The sequence below is a fragment of the Hyla sarda genome, chromosome 6 (genome assembly GCF_029499605.1).
Source record: "Hyla sarda isolate aHylSar1 chromosome 6, aHylSar1.hap1, whole genome shotgun sequence".
Taxonomy (NCBI): domain Eukaryota; kingdom Metazoa; phylum Chordata; class Amphibia; order Anura; family Hylidae; genus Hyla; species Hyla sarda.
Window position 1 is genome coordinate 272,266,481 of NC_079194.1, and position 20,592 is coordinate 272,287,072.

General features: G+C 38.1%; 45 non-coding genes across 45 annotated transcripts; 39 read left to right on the forward strand and 6 right to left on the reverse strand.

Annotated features, from left to right (window-relative positions):
* Positions 1-732: 732 nt before the first annotated feature.
* Positions 733-805, forward strand: TRNAV-UAC (transfer RNA valine (anticodon UAC)). The gene has a single exon. It is a non-coding gene; the product is annotated as a tRNA-Val (tRNA).
* Positions 806-917: 112 nt separating this feature from the next.
* Positions 918-990, forward strand: TRNAV-UAC (transfer RNA valine (anticodon UAC)). The gene has a single exon. It is a non-coding gene; the product is annotated as a tRNA-Val (tRNA).
* Positions 991-1,101: 111 nt separating this feature from the next.
* TRNAA-UGC (transfer RNA alanine (anticodon UGC)) lies at positions 1,102-1,174 on the forward strand. The gene has a single exon. It is a non-coding gene; the product is annotated as a tRNA-Ala (tRNA).
* Positions 1,175-1,285: 111 nt separating this feature from the next.
* TRNAV-UAC (transfer RNA valine (anticodon UAC)) lies at positions 1,286-1,358 on the forward strand. Its single transcript has one exon. It is a non-coding gene; the product is annotated as a tRNA-Val (tRNA).
* Positions 1,359-2,338: 980 nt separating this feature from the next.
* TRNAV-UAC (transfer RNA valine (anticodon UAC)) lies at positions 2,339-2,411 on the reverse strand. Its single transcript has one exon. It is a non-coding gene; the product is annotated as a tRNA-Val (tRNA).
* A 149-nt stretch (positions 2,412-2,560) lies between these two features.
* TRNAV-UAC (transfer RNA valine (anticodon UAC)) lies at positions 2,561-2,633 on the forward strand. Its single transcript has one exon. It is a non-coding gene; the product is annotated as a tRNA-Val (tRNA).
* A 969-nt stretch (positions 2,634-3,602) lies between these two features.
* TRNAV-UAC (transfer RNA valine (anticodon UAC)) lies at positions 3,603-3,675 on the forward strand. Its single transcript has one exon. It is a non-coding gene; the product is annotated as a tRNA-Val (tRNA).
* A 111-nt stretch (positions 3,676-3,786) lies between these two features.
* Positions 3,787-3,859, forward strand: TRNAV-UAC (transfer RNA valine (anticodon UAC)). Its single transcript has one exon. It is a non-coding gene; the product is annotated as a tRNA-Val (tRNA).
* Positions 3,860-3,971: 112 nt separating this feature from the next.
* On the forward strand, positions 3,972-4,044 carry TRNAV-UAC (transfer RNA valine (anticodon UAC)). The gene has a single exon. It is a non-coding gene; the product is annotated as a tRNA-Val (tRNA).
* A 969-nt stretch (positions 4,045-5,013) lies between these two features.
* On the forward strand, positions 5,014-5,086 carry TRNAV-UAC (transfer RNA valine (anticodon UAC)). The gene has a single exon. It is a non-coding gene; the product is annotated as a tRNA-Val (tRNA).
* Positions 5,087-5,197: 111 nt separating this feature from the next.
* Positions 5,198-5,270, forward strand: TRNAV-UAC (transfer RNA valine (anticodon UAC)). The gene has a single exon. It is a non-coding gene; the product is annotated as a tRNA-Val (tRNA).
* A 112-nt stretch (positions 5,271-5,382) lies between these two features.
* TRNAV-UAC (transfer RNA valine (anticodon UAC)) lies at positions 5,383-5,455 on the forward strand. The gene has a single exon. It is a non-coding gene; the product is annotated as a tRNA-Val (tRNA).
* Positions 5,456-5,566: 111 nt separating this feature from the next.
* On the forward strand, positions 5,567-5,639 carry TRNAA-UGC (transfer RNA alanine (anticodon UGC)). Its single transcript has one exon. It is a non-coding gene; the product is annotated as a tRNA-Ala (tRNA).
* A 111-nt stretch (positions 5,640-5,750) lies between these two features.
* Positions 5,751-5,823, forward strand: TRNAV-UAC (transfer RNA valine (anticodon UAC)). The gene has a single exon. It is a non-coding gene; the product is annotated as a tRNA-Val (tRNA).
* A 965-nt stretch (positions 5,824-6,788) lies between these two features.
* On the reverse strand, positions 6,789-6,861 carry TRNAV-UAC (transfer RNA valine (anticodon UAC)). The gene has a single exon. It is a non-coding gene; the product is annotated as a tRNA-Val (tRNA).
* A 149-nt stretch (positions 6,862-7,010) lies between these two features.
* On the forward strand, positions 7,011-7,083 carry TRNAV-UAC (transfer RNA valine (anticodon UAC)). Its single transcript has one exon. It is a non-coding gene; the product is annotated as a tRNA-Val (tRNA).
* A 969-nt stretch (positions 7,084-8,052) lies between these two features.
* On the forward strand, positions 8,053-8,125 carry TRNAV-UAC (transfer RNA valine (anticodon UAC)). The gene has a single exon. It is a non-coding gene; the product is annotated as a tRNA-Val (tRNA).
* Positions 8,126-8,236: 111 nt separating this feature from the next.
* Positions 8,237-8,309, forward strand: TRNAV-UAC (transfer RNA valine (anticodon UAC)). The gene has a single exon. It is a non-coding gene; the product is annotated as a tRNA-Val (tRNA).
* A 112-nt stretch (positions 8,310-8,421) lies between these two features.
* Positions 8,422-8,494, forward strand: TRNAV-UAC (transfer RNA valine (anticodon UAC)). The gene has a single exon. It is a non-coding gene; the product is annotated as a tRNA-Val (tRNA).
* Positions 8,495-8,605: 111 nt separating this feature from the next.
* On the forward strand, positions 8,606-8,678 carry TRNAA-UGC (transfer RNA alanine (anticodon UGC)). The gene has a single exon. It is a non-coding gene; the product is annotated as a tRNA-Ala (tRNA).
* A 111-nt stretch (positions 8,679-8,789) lies between these two features.
* TRNAV-UAC (transfer RNA valine (anticodon UAC)) lies at positions 8,790-8,862 on the forward strand. The gene has a single exon. It is a non-coding gene; the product is annotated as a tRNA-Val (tRNA).
* A 979-nt stretch (positions 8,863-9,841) lies between these two features.
* Positions 9,842-9,914, reverse strand: TRNAI-UAU (transfer RNA isoleucine (anticodon UAU)). Its single transcript has one exon. It is a non-coding gene; the product is annotated as a tRNA-Ile (tRNA).
* Positions 9,915-11,105: 1,191 nt separating this feature from the next.
* TRNAV-UAC (transfer RNA valine (anticodon UAC)) lies at positions 11,106-11,178 on the forward strand. The gene has a single exon. It is a non-coding gene; the product is annotated as a tRNA-Val (tRNA).
* Positions 11,179-11,290: 112 nt separating this feature from the next.
* On the forward strand, positions 11,291-11,363 carry TRNAV-UAC (transfer RNA valine (anticodon UAC)). The gene has a single exon. It is a non-coding gene; the product is annotated as a tRNA-Val (tRNA).
* A 112-nt stretch (positions 11,364-11,475) lies between these two features.
* Positions 11,476-11,548, forward strand: TRNAV-UAC (transfer RNA valine (anticodon UAC)). The gene has a single exon. It is a non-coding gene; the product is annotated as a tRNA-Val (tRNA).
* A 112-nt stretch (positions 11,549-11,660) lies between these two features.
* Positions 11,661-11,733, forward strand: TRNAV-UAC (transfer RNA valine (anticodon UAC)). Its single transcript has one exon. It is a non-coding gene; the product is annotated as a tRNA-Val (tRNA).
* A 111-nt stretch (positions 11,734-11,844) lies between these two features.
* TRNAA-UGC (transfer RNA alanine (anticodon UGC)) lies at positions 11,845-11,917 on the forward strand. Its single transcript has one exon. It is a non-coding gene; the product is annotated as a tRNA-Ala (tRNA).
* A 111-nt stretch (positions 11,918-12,028) lies between these two features.
* Positions 12,029-12,101, forward strand: TRNAV-UAC (transfer RNA valine (anticodon UAC)). Its single transcript has one exon. It is a non-coding gene; the product is annotated as a tRNA-Val (tRNA).
* Positions 12,102-13,078: 977 nt separating this feature from the next.
* On the reverse strand, positions 13,079-13,151 carry TRNAV-UAC (transfer RNA valine (anticodon UAC)). The gene has a single exon. It is a non-coding gene; the product is annotated as a tRNA-Val (tRNA).
* A 149-nt stretch (positions 13,152-13,300) lies between these two features.
* Positions 13,301-13,373, forward strand: TRNAV-UAC (transfer RNA valine (anticodon UAC)). The gene has a single exon. It is a non-coding gene; the product is annotated as a tRNA-Val (tRNA).
* Positions 13,374-14,342: 969 nt separating this feature from the next.
* Positions 14,343-14,415, forward strand: TRNAV-UAC (transfer RNA valine (anticodon UAC)). Its single transcript has one exon. It is a non-coding gene; the product is annotated as a tRNA-Val (tRNA).
* Positions 14,416-14,527: 112 nt separating this feature from the next.
* On the forward strand, positions 14,528-14,600 carry TRNAV-UAC (transfer RNA valine (anticodon UAC)). Its single transcript has one exon. It is a non-coding gene; the product is annotated as a tRNA-Val (tRNA).
* Positions 14,601-14,711: 111 nt separating this feature from the next.
* On the forward strand, positions 14,712-14,784 carry TRNAA-UGC (transfer RNA alanine (anticodon UGC)). Its single transcript has one exon. It is a non-coding gene; the product is annotated as a tRNA-Ala (tRNA).
* A 111-nt stretch (positions 14,785-14,895) lies between these two features.
* Positions 14,896-14,968, forward strand: TRNAV-UAC (transfer RNA valine (anticodon UAC)). Its single transcript has one exon. It is a non-coding gene; the product is annotated as a tRNA-Val (tRNA).
* A 980-nt stretch (positions 14,969-15,948) lies between these two features.
* On the reverse strand, positions 15,949-16,021 carry TRNAV-UAC (transfer RNA valine (anticodon UAC)). Its single transcript has one exon. It is a non-coding gene; the product is annotated as a tRNA-Val (tRNA).
* A 149-nt stretch (positions 16,022-16,170) lies between these two features.
* TRNAV-UAC (transfer RNA valine (anticodon UAC)) lies at positions 16,171-16,243 on the forward strand. Its single transcript has one exon. It is a non-coding gene; the product is annotated as a tRNA-Val (tRNA).
* Positions 16,244-17,212: 969 nt separating this feature from the next.
* Positions 17,213-17,285, forward strand: TRNAV-UAC (transfer RNA valine (anticodon UAC)). The gene has a single exon. It is a non-coding gene; the product is annotated as a tRNA-Val (tRNA).
* Positions 17,286-17,397: 112 nt separating this feature from the next.
* TRNAV-UAC (transfer RNA valine (anticodon UAC)) lies at positions 17,398-17,470 on the forward strand. Its single transcript has one exon. It is a non-coding gene; the product is annotated as a tRNA-Val (tRNA).
* Positions 17,471-17,581: 111 nt separating this feature from the next.
* On the forward strand, positions 17,582-17,654 carry TRNAA-UGC (transfer RNA alanine (anticodon UGC)). Its single transcript has one exon. It is a non-coding gene; the product is annotated as a tRNA-Ala (tRNA).
* A 111-nt stretch (positions 17,655-17,765) lies between these two features.
* TRNAV-UAC (transfer RNA valine (anticodon UAC)) lies at positions 17,766-17,838 on the forward strand. The gene has a single exon. It is a non-coding gene; the product is annotated as a tRNA-Val (tRNA).
* A 979-nt stretch (positions 17,839-18,817) lies between these two features.
* Positions 18,818-18,890, reverse strand: TRNAV-UAC (transfer RNA valine (anticodon UAC)). Its single transcript has one exon. It is a non-coding gene; the product is annotated as a tRNA-Val (tRNA).
* Positions 18,891-19,039: 149 nt separating this feature from the next.
* On the forward strand, positions 19,040-19,112 carry TRNAV-UAC (transfer RNA valine (anticodon UAC)). Its single transcript has one exon. It is a non-coding gene; the product is annotated as a tRNA-Val (tRNA).
* Positions 19,113-20,081: 969 nt separating this feature from the next.
* TRNAV-UAC (transfer RNA valine (anticodon UAC)) lies at positions 20,082-20,154 on the forward strand. The gene has a single exon. It is a non-coding gene; the product is annotated as a tRNA-Val (tRNA).
* A 111-nt stretch (positions 20,155-20,265) lies between these two features.
* TRNAA-UGC (transfer RNA alanine (anticodon UGC)) lies at positions 20,266-20,338 on the forward strand. Its single transcript has one exon. It is a non-coding gene; the product is annotated as a tRNA-Ala (tRNA).
* A 112-nt stretch (positions 20,339-20,450) lies between these two features.
* TRNAV-UAC (transfer RNA valine (anticodon UAC)) lies at positions 20,451-20,523 on the forward strand. The gene has a single exon. It is a non-coding gene; the product is annotated as a tRNA-Val (tRNA).
* Positions 20,524-20,592: the final 69 nt, after the last annotated feature.

Sequence of the window (20,592 nt, forward strand, 5' to 3'; positions counted from 1 at the left end):
TCTGCTTTACACATTGATTTCGTTGTGTTCTCCCTTTTGTGAAACCAGTCTATTTTTTACTTTTTGCTGGATCATCGATTGAATTTCAATGTATATTGTCAAGTTCTGCCACAGTCAAGGTTTCATAGTATAGTGGTTATCATGTCTACTTTACACTCAGAAGTCAATAAAAGGAGAAGACAAAAAGGCAGGATAACAGCGCCTCGTGTAACTCTGTGGATGAAAGTCAAAAATAAGCAGTGGACTCTCACCTGGTTTCCCCCTTGGGTTCATGCATATCACCCCTTTAGGCACAAAATTATATCTAGAAAAGGCACTCGGACTCTCACCTGGTTTCCCCCTTGGGTTCATGCATATCACCCCTTTAGGGGTAGTTCAGGGAGCAGAACTGCATCCTGTCAGTGCTGTACCTGTTATCCTAGGCAGGAACCCGTCAATTGTCTGAAAAGTATAAAGGAAATAATGGTGCACTTGATTCATTTGTTTCTAAGGAGCAGACAAGACTCATAAGTAATAGCAAATCATCAATAGGATTGATACCAAATTATATATAGAAGAAGCAAAAACACGTTTCGGAGCTCAAGGTCCTGGGTTCAATCCCCAGTGAAACCAAACTCGTTTATACAAAATTCTTTTTAAGAGTTTATGATTACATTTTGTTGTATATGGCATACTAAGTCGAATTGCATAACCTACTTGCTCATGGTTATCGCTAATTTCTATGTCTGTCACGGTTTCATAGTGAAGTGGATATCACGTCTGCTTTACACGCAGAAGGTCCTGGGTTCAATCCCCAGTGAAACCAACCTCATTAGTACAAAATTCTTTTTATGATTACATTTTGTTGTATATGGCATACTAAGTAGAACTGCATAACCTACTTGTTCATAGTTATCGCTAATTTCTATGTCTGTTGTGGTTTCATAGTGTAGTAGCTATCACGTCTGCTTTACACGCAGAAGGTCCTGGGTTCAATCCCCAGTGAAACCAACCTCGTTAATACAAAATTATTTTTATGATTACATTTTGTTGTATATGGCATACTAAGTCATACAGCATAACCTACTTGCTCATAGTTATCGCTAATTTTATGTCTGTCACGGTTTCATAGTGTAGTGGTTATCATGGCTGCTTTGCACGCAGAGGGTCCTGGGTTCAATCCCCAGTAAAACCAACCTCTTAGTACAAAATTCTTTTTATGATTACATTTTGTTGTATATGACATACTAAGTAGAACTGCATAACCTACTTGTTCATAGTTATCGCTAATTTCTATGTCTGTCGCGGTTTCATAGTGTAGTGGCTATCACGTCTGCTTTACACGCAGAAGGTCCTGGGTTCAATCCCCAGTGAAACCAACCCATTCTAAGCTTTTAAAGAGTCAAGGCTTAGATCTTATTAAATAGGGAATACAAAGGCTTGTGTCATGATATTATTGTCTACAATTAAAAAAGAAAATCCAAGTTTTCATAGCGTTATGGTCATAAGGTCTGCTTTACACATTGATTTCGTTGTGTTCTCCCTTTTGTGAAACCAGTCTATTTTTTTACTTTTCGCTGGATCATCGATTGAATTTCAATGTATATTGTCAAGTTCTGCCACAGTCAAGGTTTCATAGTATTGTGGTTATCATGTCTGCTTTACACTCAGAAGCTAATAAAAGGAGAAGACAAAAAGGCAGGATAACAGCGCCTCGTGTAACTCTGTGGTTGAAAGTCAGACACTTAAAAGCAATAAGCAGTGGACTCTCACCTGGTTTCCCCCTTGGCTTCATGCATATCATCCCTTTAGGCACAAAATGTCAGGATGACAGCGCCTCGTGTAACTCTGTGGATGAAAGTCAGACACTTAAAAGCAATAAGCAGTGGACTCTCACCTGGTTTCCCCCTTGGGTTCATGCATGTCACCCCTTTAGGGGTAGTTCAGGGAGCAGAACTGCATCGTGTCAGTGCTGTACCTGTTATCCTAGGCAGGAACCCATCAATCGTCTAAAAATTATAAAGGAAATAATGGTGCACTTGATTCATTTGTTTCAAAGGAGCAGACAAGACTCATAAGTAATAGCAAATCATCAATAGGATTGATACCAAATTATATATAGAAAAGGCAAAAACACGTTTCGGAGCTCAAGGTCCTGGGTTCAATCTCCAGTGAATCCAACCTCGTTAATACAAAATTCTTTTTAAAGCAGACGTGATAACCACTACACTGTGAAACCGTGACAGACACAGAAATTAGTGATAACTATGAACAAGTAGGTTATGCAGTTCTACTTAGTATGCCTCAAACAACAAAATGTAATCATAAACTCTTAAAAAATATTTTGTATTAACGAGGTTGGTTTCACTGGGGATTGAACCCAGGACCTTCTGCGTGTAAAGCAGACGTGATAACCACTACACTATGAAACCACGACAGATACAGAAATTGGTGATAACTATCAACAAGTAGGTTATGCAGTTCAACTTAGTTTATGATTACATTTTGTTGTATATGGCATACTAAGTCGAACTGCATAACCTACTTGCTCATAGTTATCGCTAATTGCTGTGTCTGTCGTGGTTTCATAGTGTAGTGGTTATCACGTCTGTTTTACATGCAGAATGTCCTGGGTTCGTTCCCCAGTGAAACCAAACTGGTTTATACAAAATCATTTTTAAGAGATTATGATAAGATTTTGTTGTATATGGCAAACTGAGTCGAACTGCATAACCTACTTGCTCATAGTTATCGCTAATTAAATCCATTCTAAGCTTTTAAAGAGTCAAGGCTTAAATCTTATTAAATAGGGAATACAAAGGATTGTGTCATGATATTATTGTTTACAATTTAAAAAAAATCCAAGTTTTCATTACGTTATGGTCATAAGGTCTGCTTTACACATTGATTTCGTTGTGTTCTCCCTTTTGTGAAACCAGTCTATTTTTTACTTTTTGCTGGATCATCGATTGAATTTCAATGTATATTGTCAAGTTCTGCCACAGTCAAGGTTTCATAGTATAGTGGTTATCATGTCTACTTTACACTCAGAAGTCAATAAAAGGAGAAGACAAAAAGGCAGGATAACAGCGCCTCGTGTAACTCTGTGGATGAAAGTCAAAAATAAGCAGTGGACTCTCACCTGGTTTCCCCCTTGGGTTCATGCATATCACCCCTTTAGGCACAAAATTATATCTAGAAAAGGCACTCGGACTCTCACCTGGTTTCCCCCTTGGGTTCATGCATATCACCCCTTTAGGGGTAGTTCAGGGAGCAGAACTGCATCCTGTCAGTGCTGTACCTGTTATCCTAGGCAGGAACCCGTCAATTGTCTGAAAAGTATAAAGGAAATAATGGTGCACTTGATTCATTTGTTTCTAAGGAGCAGACAAGACTCATAAGTAATAGCAAATCATCAATAGGATTGATACCAAATTATATATAGAAGAAGCAAAAACACGTTTCGGAGCTCAAGGTCCTGGGTTCAATCCCCAGTGAAACTAAACTCGTTTATACAAAATTCTTTTTAAGAGTTTATGATTACATTTTGTTGTATATGGCATACTAAGTCGAATTGCATAACCTACTTGCTCATGGTTATCGCTAATTTCTGTGTCTGTCACGGTTTCATAGTGTAGTGGTTATCACGTCTGCTTTACACGCAGAAGGTCCTGGGTTCAATCCCCAGTGAAACCAACCTCATTAGTACAAAATTCTTTTTATGATTACATTTAGTTGTATATGGCATACTAAGTCATACAGCATAACCTACTTGCTCATAGTTATCGCTAATTTTGTGACTGTCACGGTTTCATAGTGTAGGGGTTATCACGTCTGCTTTACACGCAGAAGGTCCTGGGTTCAATCCCCAGTGAAACCAACCTCATTAGTACAAAATTCTTTTTATGATTACATTTTGTTGTATATGGCATACTAAGTAGAACTGCATAACCTACTTGCTCATAGTTATCGCTAATTGCTGTGTCTGTCGCGGTTTCATAGTGTAGTGGTTATCACGTCTGTTTTACATGCAGAATGTCCTGGGTTCGTTCCCCAGTGAAACCAAACTGGTTTATACAAAATAATTTTTAAGAGATTATGATAAGATTTTGTTGTATATGGCAAACTGAGTCGAACTGCATAACCTACTTGCTCATAGTTATCGCTAATTAAATCCATTCTAAGCTTTTAAAGAGTCAAGGCTTAAATCTTATTAAATAGGGAATACAAAGGATTGTGTCATGATATTATTGTTTACAATTTAAAAAAAATCCAAGTTTTCATAACGTTATGGTCATAAGGTCTGCTTTACACATTGATTTCGTTGTGTTCTCCCTTTTGTGAAACCAGTCTATTTTTTACTTTTTGCTGGATCATCGATTGAATTTCAATGTATATTGTCAAGTTCTGCCACAGTCAAGGTTTCATAGTATAGTGGTTATCATGTCTACTTTACACTCAGAAGTCAATAAAAGGAGAAGACAAAAAGGCAGGATAACAGCGCCTCGTGTAACTCTGTGGATGAAAGTCAAAAATAAGCAGTGGACTCTCACCTGGTTTCCCCCTTGGGTTCATGCATATCACCCCTTTAGGCACAAAATTATATCTAGAAAAGGCACTCGGACACTCACCTGGTTTCCCCCTTGGGTTCATGCATATCACCCCTTTAGGGGTAGTTCAGGGAGCAGAACTGCATCCTGTCAGTGCTGTACCTGTTATCCTAGGCAGGAACCCGTCAATTGTCTGAAAAGTATAAAGGAAATAATGGTGCACTTGATTCATTTGTTTCTAAGGAGCAGACAAGACTCATAAGTAATAGCAAATCATCAATAGGATTGATACCAAATTATATATAGAAGAAGCAAAAACACGTTTCGGAGCTCAAGGTCCTGGGTTCAATCCCCAGTGAAACCAAACTCGTTTATACAAAATTCTTTTTAAGAGTTTATGATTACATTTTGTTGTATATGGCATACCAAGTCGGATTGCATAACCTACTTGCTCATGGTTATCGCTAGTTCCTGTGTCTGTCACGGTTTCATAGTGTAGTGGTTATCACGTCTGCTTTACACGCAGAAGGTCCTGGGTTCAATCCCCAGTGAAACCAACCTCGTTAATACAAAATTATTTTTATGATTACATTTTGTTGTATATGGCATACTAAGTCATACAGCATAACCTACTTGCTCATAGTTATCGCTAATTTTGTGACTGTCACGGTTTCATAGTGTAGGGGTTATCACGTCTGCTTTACACGCAGAAGGTCCTGGGTTCAATCCCCAGTGAAACCAACCTCATTAGTACAAAATTCTTTTTATGATTACATTTTGTTGCATATGGCATACTAAGTAGAACTGCATAACCTACTTGTTCATAGTTATCGCTAATTTCTATGTCTGTCGCGGTTTCATAGTGTAGTGGCTATCACGTCTGCTTTACACGCAGAAGGTCCTGGGTTCAATCCCCAGTGAAACCAACCTCGTTAATACAAAATTATTTTTATGATTACATTTTGTTGTATATGGCATACTAAGTCATACAGCATAACCTACTTGCTCATAGTTATCGCTAGTTTTGTGTCTCTCACGGTTTCATAGTGTAGTGGTTATCATGGCTGCTTTGCACGCAGAGGGTCCTGGGTTCAATCCCCAGTAAAACCAACCTCTTAGTACAAAATTCTTTTTATGATTACATTTTGTTGTATATGACATACTAAGTAGAACTGCATAACCTACTTGTTCATAGTTATCGCTAATTTCTATGTCTGTCGCGGTTTCATATTGTAGTGGCTATCACGTCTGCTTTACACGCAGAAGGTCCTGGGTTCAATCCCCAGTGAAACCAACCCATTCTAAGCTTTTAAAGAGTCAAGGCTTAGATCTTATTAAATAGGGAATACAAAGGCTTGTGTCATGATATTATTGTCTACAATTAAAAAAAAAATCCAAGTTTTCATAGCGTTATGGTCATAAGGTCTGCTTTACACATTGATTTCGTTGTGTTCTCCCTTTTGTGAAACCAGTCTATTTTTTTACTTTTCGCTGGATCATCGATTGAATTTCAATGTATATTGTCAAGTTCTGCCACAGTCAAGGTTTCATAGTATTGTGGTTATCATGTCTGCTTTACACTCAGAAGCTAATAAAAGGCAGGATAACAGCGCCTCGTGTAACTCTGTGGTTGAAAGTCAGACACTTAAAAGCAATAAGCAGTGGACTCTCACCTGGTTTCCCCCTTGGCTTCATGCATATCATCCCTTTAGGCACAAAATGTCAGGATGACAGCGCCTCGTGTAACTCTGTGGATGAAAGTCAGACACTTAAAAGCAATAAGCAGTGGACTCTCACCTGGTTTCCCCCTTGGGTTCATGCATGTCACCCCTTTAGGGGTAGTTCAGGGAGCAGAACTGCATCGTGTCAGTGCTGTACCTGTTATCCTAGGCAGGAACCCATCAATCGTCTAAAAAGTATAAAGGAAATAATGGTGCACTTGATTCATTTGTTTCAAAGGAGCAGACAAGACTCATAAGTAATAGCAAATCATCAATAGGATTGATACCAAATTATATATAGAAAAGGCAAAAACACGTTTCGGAGCTCAAGGTCCTGGGTTCAATCTCCAGTGAATCCAACCTCGTTAATACAAAATTCTTTTTAAAGCAGATGTGATAACCACTACACTATGAAACCGTGACAGACACAGAAATTAGTGATAACTATGAACAAGTAGGTTATGCAGTTCTACTTAGTATGCCTCAAACAACAAAATGTAATCATAAACTCTTAAAAAATATTTTGTATTAACGAGGTTGGTTTCACTTGGGATTGAACCCAGGACCTTCTGCGTGTAAAGCAGACGTGATAACCACTACACTATGAAACCACGACAGATACAGATATTGGTGATAACTATCAACAAGTAGGTTATGCAGTTCAACTTAGTTTATGATTACATTTTGTTGTATATGGCATACTAAGTCGAACTGCATAACCTACTTGCTCATAGTTATCGCTAATTGCTGTGTCTGTCGCGGTTTCATAGTGTAGTGGTTATCACGTCTGTTTTACATGCAGAATGTCCTGGGTTCGTTCCCCAGTGAAACCAAACTGGTTTATACAAAATAATTTTTAAGAGATTATGATAAGATTTTGTTGTATATGGCAAACTGAGTCGAACTGCATAACCTACTTGCTCATAGTTATCGCTAATTAAATCCATTCTAAGCTTTTAAAGAGTCAAGGCTTAAATCTTATTAAATAGGGAATACAAAGGATTGTGTCATGATATTATTGTTTACAATTTAAAAAAAATCCAAGTTTTCATAACGTTATGGTCATAAGGTCTGCTTTACACATTGATTTCGTTGTGTTCTCCCTTTTGTGAAACCAGTCTATTTTTTACTTTTTGCTGGATCATCGATTGAATTTCAATGTATATTGTCAAGTTCTGCCACAGTCAAGGTTTCATAGTATAGTGGTTATCATGTCTACTTTACACTCAGAAGTCAATAAAAGGAGAAGACAAAAAGGCAGGATAACAGCGCCTCGTGTAACTCTGTGGATGAAAGTCAAAAATAAGCAGTGGACTCTCACCTGGTTTCCCCCTTGGGTTCATGCATATCACCCCTTTAGGCACAAAATTATATCTAGAAAAGGCACTCGGACACTCACCTGGTTTCCCCCTTGGGTTCATGCATATCACCCCTTTAGGGGTAGTTCAGGGAGCAGAACTGCATCCTGTCAGTGCTGTACCTGTTATCCTAGGCAGGAACCCGTCAATTGTCTGAAAAGTATAAAGGAAATAATGGTGCACTTGATTCATTTGTTTCTAAGGAGCAGACAAGACTCATAAGTAATAGCAAATCATCAATAGGATTGATACCAAATTATATATAGAAGAAGCAAAAACACGTTTCGGAGCTCAAGGTCCTGGGTTCAATCCCCAGTGAAACCAAACTCGTTTATACAAAATTCTTTTTAAGAGTTTATGATTACATTTTGTTGTATATGGCATACCAAGTCGGATTGCATAACCTACTTGCTCATGGTTATCGCTAGTTCCTGTGTCTGGCACGGTTTCATAGTGTAGTGGTTATCACGTCTGCTTTACACGCAGAAGGTCCTGGGTTCAATCCCCAGTGAAACCAACCTCGTTAATACAAAATTATTTTTATGATTACATTTTGTTGTATATGGCATACTAAGTCATACAGCATAACCTACTTGCTCATAGTTATCGCTAATTTTGTGACTGTCACGGTTTCATAGTGTAGGGGTTATCACGTCTGCTTTACACGCAGAAGGTCCTGGGTTCAATCCCCAGTGAAACCAACCTCATTAGTACAAAATTCTTTTCATGATTACATTTTGTTGTATATGGCATACTAAGTAGAACTGCATAACCTACTTGTTCATAGTTATCGCTAATTTCTATGTCTGTCGCGGTTTCATAGTGTAGTGGCTATCACGTCTGCTTTACACGCAGAAGGTCCTGGGTTCAATCCCCAGTGAAACCAACCTCGTTAATACAAAATTATTTTTATGATTACATTTTGTTGTATATGGCATACTAAGTCATACAGCATAACCTACTTGCTCATAGTTATCGCTAATTTTGTGTCTCTCACGGTTTCATAGTGTAGTGGTTATCATGGCTGCTTTGCACGCAGAGGGTCCTGGGTTCAATCCCCAGTAAAACCAACCTCTTAGTACAAAATTCTTTTTATGATTACATTTTGTTGTATATGACATACTAAGTAGAACTGCATAACCTACTTGTTCATAGTTATCGCTAATTTCTATGTCTGTCGCGGTTTCATAGTGTAGTGGCTATCACGTCTGCTTTACACGCAGAAGGTCCTGGGTTCAATCCCCAGTGAAACCAACCCATTCTAAGCTTTTAAAGAGTCAAGGCTTAGATCTTATTAAATAGGGAATACAAAGGCTTGTGTCATGATATTATTGTCTACAATTAAAAAAAAAATCCAAGTTTTCATAGCGTTATGGTCATAAGGTCTGCTTTACACATTGATTTCGTTGTGTTCTCCCTTTTGTGAAACCAGTCTATTTTTTTACTTTTCGCTGGATCATCGATTGAATTTCAATGTATATTGTCAAGTTCTGCCACAGTCAAGGTTTCATAGTATTGTGGTTATCATGTCTGCTTTACACTCAGAAGCTAATAAAAGGAGAAGACAAAAAGGCAGGATAACAGCGCCTCGTGTAACTCTGTGGTTGAAAGTCAGACACTTAAAAGCAATAAGCAGTGGACTCTCACCTGGTTTCCCCCTTGGCTTCATGCATATCATCCCTTTAGGCACAAAATGTCAGGATGACAGCGCCTCGTGTAACTCTGTGGATGAAAGTCAGACACTTAAAAGCAATAAGCAGTGGACTCTCACCTGGTTTCCCCCTTGGGTTCATGCATGTCACCCCTTTAGGGGTAGTTCAGGGAGCAGAACTGCATCGTGTCAGTGCTGTACCTGTTATCCTAGGCAGGAACCCATCAATCGTCTAAAAAGTATAAAGGAAATAATGGTGCACTTGATTCATTTGTTTCAAAGGAGCAGACAAGACTCATAAGTAATAGCAAATCATCAATAGGATTGATACCAAATTATATATAGAAAAGGCAAAAACACGTTTCGGAGCTCAAGGTCCTGGGTTCAATCTCCAGTGAATCCAACCTCGTTAATACAAAATTCTTTTTAAAGCAGACGTGATAACCACTACACTATGAAACCGTGACAGACACAGAAATTAGTGATAACTATGAACAAGTAGGTTATGCAGTTCTACTTAGTATGCCTCAAAAGACAAAATGTAATCATAAACTCTTAAAAAATATTTTGTATTAACAAGGTGGGTTTCACTAGGGATTGAACCCAGGACCTTCTGCGTATAAAGCAGACGTGATAACCACTACACTATGAAACCACGACAGATACAGAAATTGGTGATAACTATCAACAAGTAGGTTATGCAGTTCAACTTAGTTTATGATGACATTTTGTTGTATATGGCATACTAAGTCGAACTGCATAACCTACTTGCTCATAGTTATCGCTAATTGCTTTGTCTGTAGCAGTTTCATAGTGTAGTGGTTACCATGTCTGTTTTACATGCAGAATGTCCTGGGTTCGTTCCCCAGTGAAACCAAACTGGTTTATACAAAATTATTTTTAAGAGTTTATGATAAGATTTTGTTGTATATGGCAAACTGAGTCGAACTGCATAACCTACTTGCTCATAGTTATCGCTAATTAAATCCATTCTAAGCTTTTAAAGAGTCAAGGCTTCAATCTTATTAAATAGGGAATACAAAGGATTGTGTCATGATATTATTGTTTACTATTTAAAAAAAATCCAAGTTTTCATAACGCTATGGTCATAAGGTCTGCTTTACACATTGATTTCGTTGTGTTCTCCCTTTTGTGAAACCAGTCTATTTTTTACTTTTTGCTGGATCATCGATTGAATTTCAATGTATATTGTCAAGTTCTGCCACAGACAAGGTTTCATAGTATAGTGGTTATCATGTCTACTTTACACTCAGAAGTCAATAAAAGGAGAAGACAAAAAGGCAGGATAACAGCGCCTCGTGAAACTCTGTGGATGAAAGTCAAAAATAAGCAGTGGACTCTCACCTGGTTTCCCCCTTGGGTTCATGCATATCACCCCTTTAGGCACAAAATTATATCTAGAAAAGGCACTCGGACTCTCACCTGGTTTCCCCCTTGGGTTCATGCATATCACCCCTTTAGGGGTAGTTCAGGGAGCAGAACTGCATCCTGTCAGTGCTGTACCTGTTATCCTAGGCAGGAACCCGTCAATTGTCTGAAAAGTATAAAGGAAATAATAGTGCACTTGATTCATTTGTTTCTAAGGAGCAGACAAGACTCATAAGTAATAGCAAATCCTCAATAGGATTGATACCAAATTATATATAGAAAAAGCAAAAACACGTTTCGGAGCTCAAGGTCCTGGGTTCAATCCCCAGTGAAACCAAACTCGTTTATACAAAATTATTTTTAAGAGTTTATGATTACATTTTGTTGTATATGGCATACTAAGTCGAATTGCATAACCTACTTGCTCATGGTTATCGCTAATTTCTGTGTCTGTCACGGTTTCATAGTGTAGTGGTTATCACGTCTGCTTTACACGCAGAAGGTCCTGGGTTCAATCCCCAGTGAAACCAACCTCGTTAATACAAAATTATTTTTATGATTACATTTTGTTGTATATGGCATACTAAGTCATACAGCATAACCTACTTGCTCATAGTTATCGCTAATTTTTATGTTTGTCACGGTTTCATAGTGTAGTGGTTATCATGTCTGCTTTACACGCAGAAGGTCCTGGGTTCAATCCCCAGTGAAACCAACCTCATTAGTACAAAATTCTTTTTATGATTACATTTTGTTGTATATGGCATACTAAGTAGAACTGCATAACCTACTTGTTCATAGTTATCGCTAATTTCTGTGTCTGTCACGGTTTCATAGTGTAGTGGTTATCACGTCTGCTTTACACGCAGAAGGTCCTGGGTTCAATCCCCAGTGAAACCAACCTCATTAGTACAAAATTCTTTTTATGATTACATTTTGTTGTATATGGCATACTAAGTAGAACTGCATAACCCACTTGTTCATAGTTATCGCTAACTTCTATGTCTGTCGCGGTTTCATAGTGTAGTGGCTATCACGTCTGCCTTACACGCAGAAGGTCCTGGGTTCAATCCCCAGTGAAACCAACCTCGTTAATACAAAATTATTTTTATGATTACATTTTGTTGTAAATGGCATACTAAGTCATACAGCATAACCTACTTGCTCATAGTTATCGCTAATTTTGTGTTTGTCACGGTTTCATAGTGTAGTGGTTATCATGGCTGCTCTGCACGCAGAGGGTCCTGGGTTCAATCCCCAGTAAAACCAACCTCTTAGTACAAAATTCTTTTTATGATTACATTTTGTTGTATATGGCATACTAAGTAGAACTGCATCACCTACTTGTTCATAGTTATCGCTAATTTCTATGTCTGTCGCGGTTTCATAGTGTAGTGGCTATCATGTCTGCTTTACATGCAGAAGGTCCTGGGTTCAATCCCCAGTGAAACCAACCCATTCTAAGCTTTTAAAGAGTCAAGGCTTAAATCTTATTAAATAGGGAATACAAAGGATTGTGTCATGATATTATTGTTTACAATTTTAAAAAAATCCAAGTTTTCATAACGTTATGGTCATAAGGTCTGCTTTACACATTGATTTCGTTGTGTTCTCCCTTTTGTGAAACCAATCTATTTTTTTACTTTTCGCTGGATCATCGATTGAATTTCAATGTAAATTGTCAAGTTCTGCCACAGTCAAGGTTTCATAGTATTGTGGTTATCATGTCTGCTTTACACTCAGAAGCTAATAAAAGGAGAAGACAAAAAGGCAGGATAACAGCGCCTCGTGTAACTCTGTGGTTGAAAGTCAGACACTTAAAAGCAATAAGCAGTGGACTCTCACCTGGTTTCCCCCTTGGCTTCATGCATATCATCCCTTTAGGCACAAAATTTCAGGATGACAGCGCCTCGTGTAACTCTGTGGATGAAAGTCAGACACTTAAAAGCAATAAGCAGTGGACTCTCACCTGGTTTCCCCCTTGGGTTCATGCATGTCACCCCTTTAGGGGTAGTTCAGGGAGCAGAACTGCATTGTGTCAGTGCTGTACCTGTTATCCTAGGCAGGAACCCATCAATTGTCTAAAAAGTATAAAGGAAATAATGGTGCACTTGATTCATTTGTTTCAAAGGAGCAGACAAGACTCATAAGTAATAGCAAATCATCAATAGAATTGATACCAAATTATATATAGAAAAGGCAAAAACACGTTTCGGAGCTCAAGGTCCTGGGTTCAATCTCCAGTGAATCCAACCTCGTTAATACAAATTTTTTTTTAAAGCAGACGTGATAACCACTACACTATGAAACCGTGACAGACACAGAAATTAGTGATAACTATGAACAAGTAGGTTATGCAGTTCTACTTAGTATGCCTCAAACAACAAAATGTAATCATAAACTCTTAAAAATATTTTGTATTAACGAGGTTGGATTCACTGGGGATTGAACCCAGGACCTTCTGCATGTAAAGCAGACGTGATAACCACTACACTATGAAACCACAACATATACAGAAATTGGTGATAACAATCAACAAGTAGGTTATGCAGTTCAACTTAGTTTATGATTACATTTTGTTGTATATGGCATACTAAGTCGAACTGCATAACCTACTTGCTCATAGTTATCGCTAATTGCTGTGTCTGTCGCGGTTTCATAGTGTAGTGGTTATCACGTCTGTTTTACATGCAGAATGTCCTGGGTTCGTTCCCCAGTGAAACCAAACTGGTTTATACAAAATAATTTTTAAGAGATTATGATAAGATTTTGTTGTATATGGCAAACTGAGTCGAACTGCATAACCTACTTGCTCATAGTTATCGCTAATTAAATCCATTCTAAGCTTTTAAAGAGTCAAGGCTTAAATCTTATTAAATATGGAATACAAAGGATTGTGTCATGATATTATTGTTTACAATTTAAAAAAAATCCAAGTTTTCATAACGTTATGGTCATAAGGTCTGCTTTACACATTGATTTCGTTGTGTTCTCCCTTTTGTGAAACCAGTCTATTTTTTACTTTTTGCTGGATCATCGATTGAATTTCAATGTATATTGTCAAGTTCTGCCACAGTCAAGGTTTCATAGTATAGTGGTTATCATGTCTACTTTACACTCAGAAGTCAATAAAAGGAGAAGACAAAAAGGCAGGATAACAGCGCCTCGTGTAACTCTGTGGATGAAAGTCAAAAATAAGCAGTGGACTCTCACCTGGTTTCCCCCTTGGGTTCATGCATATCACCCCTTTAGGCACAAAATTATATCTAGAAAAGGCACTCGGACTCTCACCTGGTTTCCCCCTTGGGTTCATGCATATCACCCCTTTAGGGGTAGTTCAGGGAGCAGAACTGCATCCTGTCAGTGCTGTACCTGTTATCCTAGGCAGGAACCCGTCAATTGTCTGAAAAGTATAAAGGAAATAATGGTGCACTTGATTCATTTGTTTCTAAGGAGCAGACAAGACTCATAAGTAATAGCAAATCATCAATAGGATTGATACCAAATTATATATAGAAGAAGCAAAAACACGTTTCGGAGCTCAAGGTCCTGGGTTCAATCCCCAGTGAAACCAAACTCGTTTATACAAAATTCTTTTTAAGAGTTTATGATTACATTTTGTTGTATATGGCATACTAAGTCGAATTGCATAACCTACTTGCTCATGGTTATCGCTAATTTCTATGTCTGTCACGGTTTCATAGTGAAGTGGATATCACGTCTGCTTTACACGCAGAAGGTCCTGGGTTCAATCCCCAGTGAAACCAACCTCATTAGTACAAAATTCTTTTTATGATTACATTTTGTTGTATATGGCATACTAAGTAGAACTGCATAACCTACTTGTTCATAGTTATCGCTAATTTCTATGTCTGTTGTGGTTTCATAGTGTAGTAGCTATCACGTCTGCTTTACACGCAGAAGGTCCTGGGTTCAATCCCCAGTGAAACCAACCTCGTTAATACAAAATTATTTTTATGATTACATTTTGTTGTATATGGCATACTAAGTCATACAGCATAACCTACTTGCTCATAGTTATCGCTAATTTTATGTCTGTCACGGTTTCATAGTGTAGTGGTTATCATGGCTGCTTTGCACGCAGAGGGTCCTGGGTTCAATCCCCAGTAAAACCAACCTCTTAGTACAAAATTCTTTTTATGATTACATTTTGTTGTATATGACATACTAAGTAGAACTGCATAACCTACTTGTTCATAGTTATCGCTAATTTCTATGTCTGTCGCGGTTTCATAGTGTAGTGGCTATCACGTCTGCTTTACACGCAGAAGGTCCTGGGTTCAATCCCCAGTGAAACCAACCCATTCTAAGCTTTTAAAGAGTCAAGGCTTAGATCTTATTAAATAGGGAATACAAAGGCTTGTGTCATGATATTATTGTCTACAATTAAAAAAGAAAATCCAAGTTTTCATAGCGTTATGGTCATAAGGTCTGCTTTACACATTGATTTCGTTGTGTTCTCCCTTTTGTGAAACCAGTCTATTTTTTTACTTTTCGCTGGATCATCGATTGAATTTCAATGTATATTGTCAAGTTCTGCCACAGTCAAGGTTTCATAGTATTGTGGTTATCATGTCTGCTTTACACTCAGAAGCTAATAAAAGGAGAAGACAAAAAGGCAGGATAACAGCGCCTCGTGTAACTCTGTGGTTGAAAGTCAGACACTTAAAAGCAATAAGCAGTGGACTCTCACCTGGTTTCCCCCTTGGCTTCATGCATATCATCCCTTTAGGCACAAAATGTCAGGATGACAGCGCCTCGTGTAACTCTGTGGATGAAAGTCAGACACTTAAAAGCAATAAGCAGTGGACTCTCACCTGGTTTCCCCCTTGGGTTCATGCATGTCACCCCTTTAGGGGTAGTTCAGGGAGCAGAACTGCATCGTGTCAGTGCTGTACCTGTTATCCTAGGCAGGAACCCATCAATCGTCTAAAAATTATAAAGGAAATAATGGTGCACTTGATTCATTTGTTTCAAAGGAGCAGACAAGACTCATAAGTAATAGCAAATCATCAATAGGATTGATACCAAATTATATATAGAAAAGGCAAAAACACGTTTCGGAGCTCAAGGTCCTGGGTTCAATCTCCAGTGAATCCAACCTCGTTAATACAAAATTCTTTTTAAAGCAGACGTGATAACCACTACACTGTGAAACCGTGACAGACACAGAAATTAGTGATAACTATGAACAAGTAGGTTATGCAGTTCTACTTAGTATGCCTCAAACAACAAAATGTAATCATAAACTCTTAAAAAATATTTTGTATTAACGAGGTTGGTTTCACTGGGGATTGAACCCAGGACCTTCTGCGTGTAAAGCAGACGTGATAACCACTACACTATGAAACCACGACAGATACAGAAATTGGTGATAACTATCAACAAGTAGGTTATGCAGTTCAACTTAGTTTATGATTACATTTTGTTGTATATGGCATACTAAGTCGAACTGCATAACCTACTTGCTCATAGTTATCGCTAATTGCTGTGTCTGTCGTGGTTTCATAGTGTAGTGGTTATCACGTCTGTTTTACATGCAGAATGTCCTGGGTTCGTTCCCCAGTGAAACCAAACTGGTTTATACAAAATCATTTTTAAGAGATTATGATAAGATTTTGTTGTATATGGCAAACTGAGTCGAACTGCATAACCTACTTGCTCATAGTTATCGCTAATTAAATCCATTCTAAGCTTTTAAAGAGTCAAGGCTTAAATCTTATTAAATAGGGAATACAAAGGATTGTGTCATGATATTATTGTTTACAATTTAAAAAAAATCCAAGTTTTCATTACGTTATGGTCATAAGGTCTGCTTTACACATTGATTTCGTTGTGTTCTCCCTTTTGTGAAACCAGTCTATTTTTTACTTTTTGCTGGATCATCGATTGAATTTCAATGTATATTGTCAAGTTCTGCCACAGTCAAGGTTTCATAGTATAGTGGTTATCATGTCTACTTTACACTCAGAAGTCAATAAAAGGAGAAGACAAAAAGGCAGGATAACAGCGCCTCGTGTAACTCTGTGGATGAAAGTCAAAAATAAGCAGTGGACTCTCACCTGGTTTCCCCCTTGGGTTCATGCATATCACCCCTTTAGGCACAAAATTATATCTAGAAAAGGCACTCGGACTCTCACCTGGTTTCCCCCTTGGGTTCATGCATATCACCCCTTTAGGGGTAGTTCAGGGAGCAGAACTGCATCCTGTCAGTGCTGTACCTGTTATCCTAGGCAGGAACCCGTCAATTGTCTGAAAAGTATAAAGGAAATAATGGTGCACTTGATTCATTTGTTTCTAAGGAGCAGACAAGACTCATAAGTAATAGCAAATCATCAATAGGATTGATACCAAATTATATATAGAAGAAGCAAAAACACGTTTCGGAGCTCAAGGTCCTGGGTTCAATCCCCAGTGAAACCAAACTCGTTTATACAAAATTCTTTTTAAGAGTTTATGATTACATTTTGTTGTATATGGCATACTAAGTCGAATTGCATAACCTACTTGCTCATGGTTATCGCTAATTTCTATGTCTGTCACGGTTTCATAGTGAAGTGGATATCACGTCTGCTGTACACGCAGAAGGTCCTGGGTTCAATCCCCAGTGAAACCAACCTCATTAGTACAAAATTCTTTTTATGATTACATTTTGTTGTATATGGCATACTAAGTAGAACTGCATAACCTACTTGTTCATAGTTATCGCTAATTTCTATGTCTGTTGTGGTTTCATAGTGTAGTAGCTATCACGTCTGCTTTACACGCAGAAGGTCCTGGGTTCAATCCCCAGTGAAACCAACCTCGTTAATACAAAATTATTTTTATGATTACATTTTGTTGTATATGGCATACTAAGTCATACAGCATAACCTACTTGCTCATAGTCATCGCTAATTTTATGTCTGTCACGGTTTCATAGTGTAGTGGTTATCATGGCTGCTTTGCACGCAGAGGGTCCTGGGTTCAATCCCCAGTAAGACCAACCTCTTAGTACAAAATTCTTTTTATGATTACATTTTGTTGTATATGACATACTAAGTAGAACTGCATAACCTACTTGTTCATAGTTATCGCTAATTTCTATGTTTGTCGCGGTTTCATAGTGTAGTGGCTATCACGCCTGCTTTACACGCAGAAGGTCCTGGGTTCAATCCCCAGTGAAACCAACCCGTTCTAAGCTTTTAAAGAGTCAAGGCTTAGATCTTATTAAATAGGGAATACAAAGGCTTGTGTCATGATATTATTGTCTACAATTAAAAAAAAAATCCAAGTTTTCATAGCGTTATGGTCATAAGGTCTGCTTTACACATTGATTTCGTTGTGTTCTCCCTTTTGTGAAACCAGTCTATTTTTTTACTTTTCGCTGGATCATCGATTGAATTTCAATGTATATTGTCAAGTTCTGCCACAGTCAAGGTTTCATAGTATTGTGGTTATCATGTCTGCTTTACACTCAGAAGCTAATAAAAGGAGAAGACAAAAAGGCAGGATAACAGCGCCTTGTGTAACTCTGTGGTTGAAAGTCAGACACTTAAAAGCAATAAGCAGTGGACTCTCACCTGGTTTCCCCCTTGGCTTCATGCATATCATCCCTTTAGGCACAAAATGTCAGGATGACAGCGCCTCGTGTAACTCTGTGGATGAAAGTCAGACACTTAAAAGCAATAAGCAGTGGACTCTCACCTGGTTTCCCCCTTGGGTTCATGCATGTCACCCCTTTAGGGGTAGTTCAGGGAGCAGAACTGCATCGTGTCAGTGCTGTACCTGTTATCCTAGGCAGGAACCCATCAATCGTCTAAAAATTATAAAGGAAATAATGGTGCACTTGATTCATTTGTTTCAAAGGAGCAGACAATACTCATAAGTAATAGCAAATCATCAATAGGATTGATACCAAATTATATATAGAAAAGGCAAAAACACGTTTCGGAGCTCAAGGTCCTGGGTTCAATCTCCAGTGAATCCAACCTCGTTAATACAAAATTCTTTTTAAAGCAGACGTGATAACCACTACACTGTGAAACCGTGACAGACACAGAAATTAGTGATAACTATGAACAAGTAGGTTATGCAGTTCTACTTAGTATGCCTCAAACAACAAAATGTAATCATAAACTCTTAAAAAATATTTTGTATTAACGAGGTTGGTTTCACTGGGGATTGAACCCAGGACCTTCTGCGTGTAAAGCAGACATGATAACCACTACACTATGAAACCACGACAGATACAGAAATTGGTGATAACTATCAACAAGTAGGTTATGCAGTTCAACTTAGTTTATGATTACATTTTGTTGTATATGGCATACTAAGTCGAACTGCATAACCTACTTGCTCATAGTTATCGCTAATTGCTTTGTCTGTCGTGGTTTCATAGTGTAGTGGTTATCACGTCTGTTTTACATGCTGAATGTCCTGGGTTCGTTCCCCAGTGAAACCAAACTGGTTTATACAAAATAATTTTTAAGAGATTATGATAAGATTTTGTTGTATATGGCAAACTGAGTCGAACTGCATAACCTACTTGCTCATAGTTATCGCTAATTAAATCCATTCTAAGCTTTTAAAGAGTCAAGGCTTAAATCTTATTAAATAGGGAATACAAAGGATTGTGTCATGATATTATTGTTTACAATTTAAAAAAAATCCAAGTTTTCATAACGTTATGGTCATAAGGTCTGCTTTACACATTGATTTCGTTGTGTTCTCCCTTTTGTGAAACCAGTCTATTTTTTACTTTTTGCTGGATCATCGATTGAATTTCAATGTATATTGTCAAGTTCTGCCACAGTCAAGGTTTCATAGTATAGTGGTTATCATGTCTACTTTACACTCAGAAGTCAATAAAAGGAGAAGACAAAAAGGCAGGATAACAGCGCCTCGTGTAACTCTGTGGATGAAAGTCAAAAATAAGCAGTGGACTCTCACCTGGTTTCCCCCTTGGGTTCATGCATATCACCCCTTTCGGCACAAAATTATATCTAGAAAAGGCACTCGGACTCTCACCTGGTTTCCCCCTTGGGTTCATGCATATCACCCCTTTAGGGGTAGTTCAGGGAGCAGAACTGCATCCTGTCAGTGCTGTACCTGTTATCCTAGGCAGGAACCCGTCAATTGTCTGAAAAGTATAAAGGAAATAATGGTGCACTTGATTCATTTGTTTCTAAGGAGCAGACAAGACTCATAAGTAATAGCAAATCATCAATAGGATTGATACCAAATTATATATAGAAGAAGCAAAAACACGTTTCGGAGCTCAAGGTCCTGGGTTCAATCCCCAGTGAAACCAAACTCGTTTATACAAAATTCTTTTTAAGAGTTTATGATTACATTTTGTTGTATATGGCATACTAAGTCGAATTGCATAACCTACTTGCTCATGGTTATCGCTAATTTCTGTGTCTGTCACGGTTTCATAGTGTAGTGGTTATCACGTCTGCTTTACACGCAGAAGGTCCTGGGTTCAATCCCCAGTGAAACCAACCTCGTTAATACAAAATTGTTTTTATGATTACATTTTGTTGTATATGGCATACTAAGTCATACAGCATAACCTACTTGCTCATAGTTATCGCTAATTTTGTGTCTGTCACGGTTTCATAGTGTAGTGGTTATCATGTCTGCTTTGCACGCAGAGGGTCCTGGGTTCAATCCCCAGTGAAACCAACCTCGTTAGTGCAAAATTCTTTTTATGATTACAATTTGTTGTCTATGGCATACTAAGTAGAACTGCATAACCTACTTGTTCATAGTTATCGCTAATTTCTATGTCTGTCGCGGTTTCATAGTGTAGTGGCTATCACGTCTGCTTTACACGCAGAAGGTCCTGGGTTCAATCCCCAGTGAAACCAACCTCGTTAATACAAAATTATTTTTATGATTACATTTTGTTGTATATGGCATACTAAGTCATACAGCAT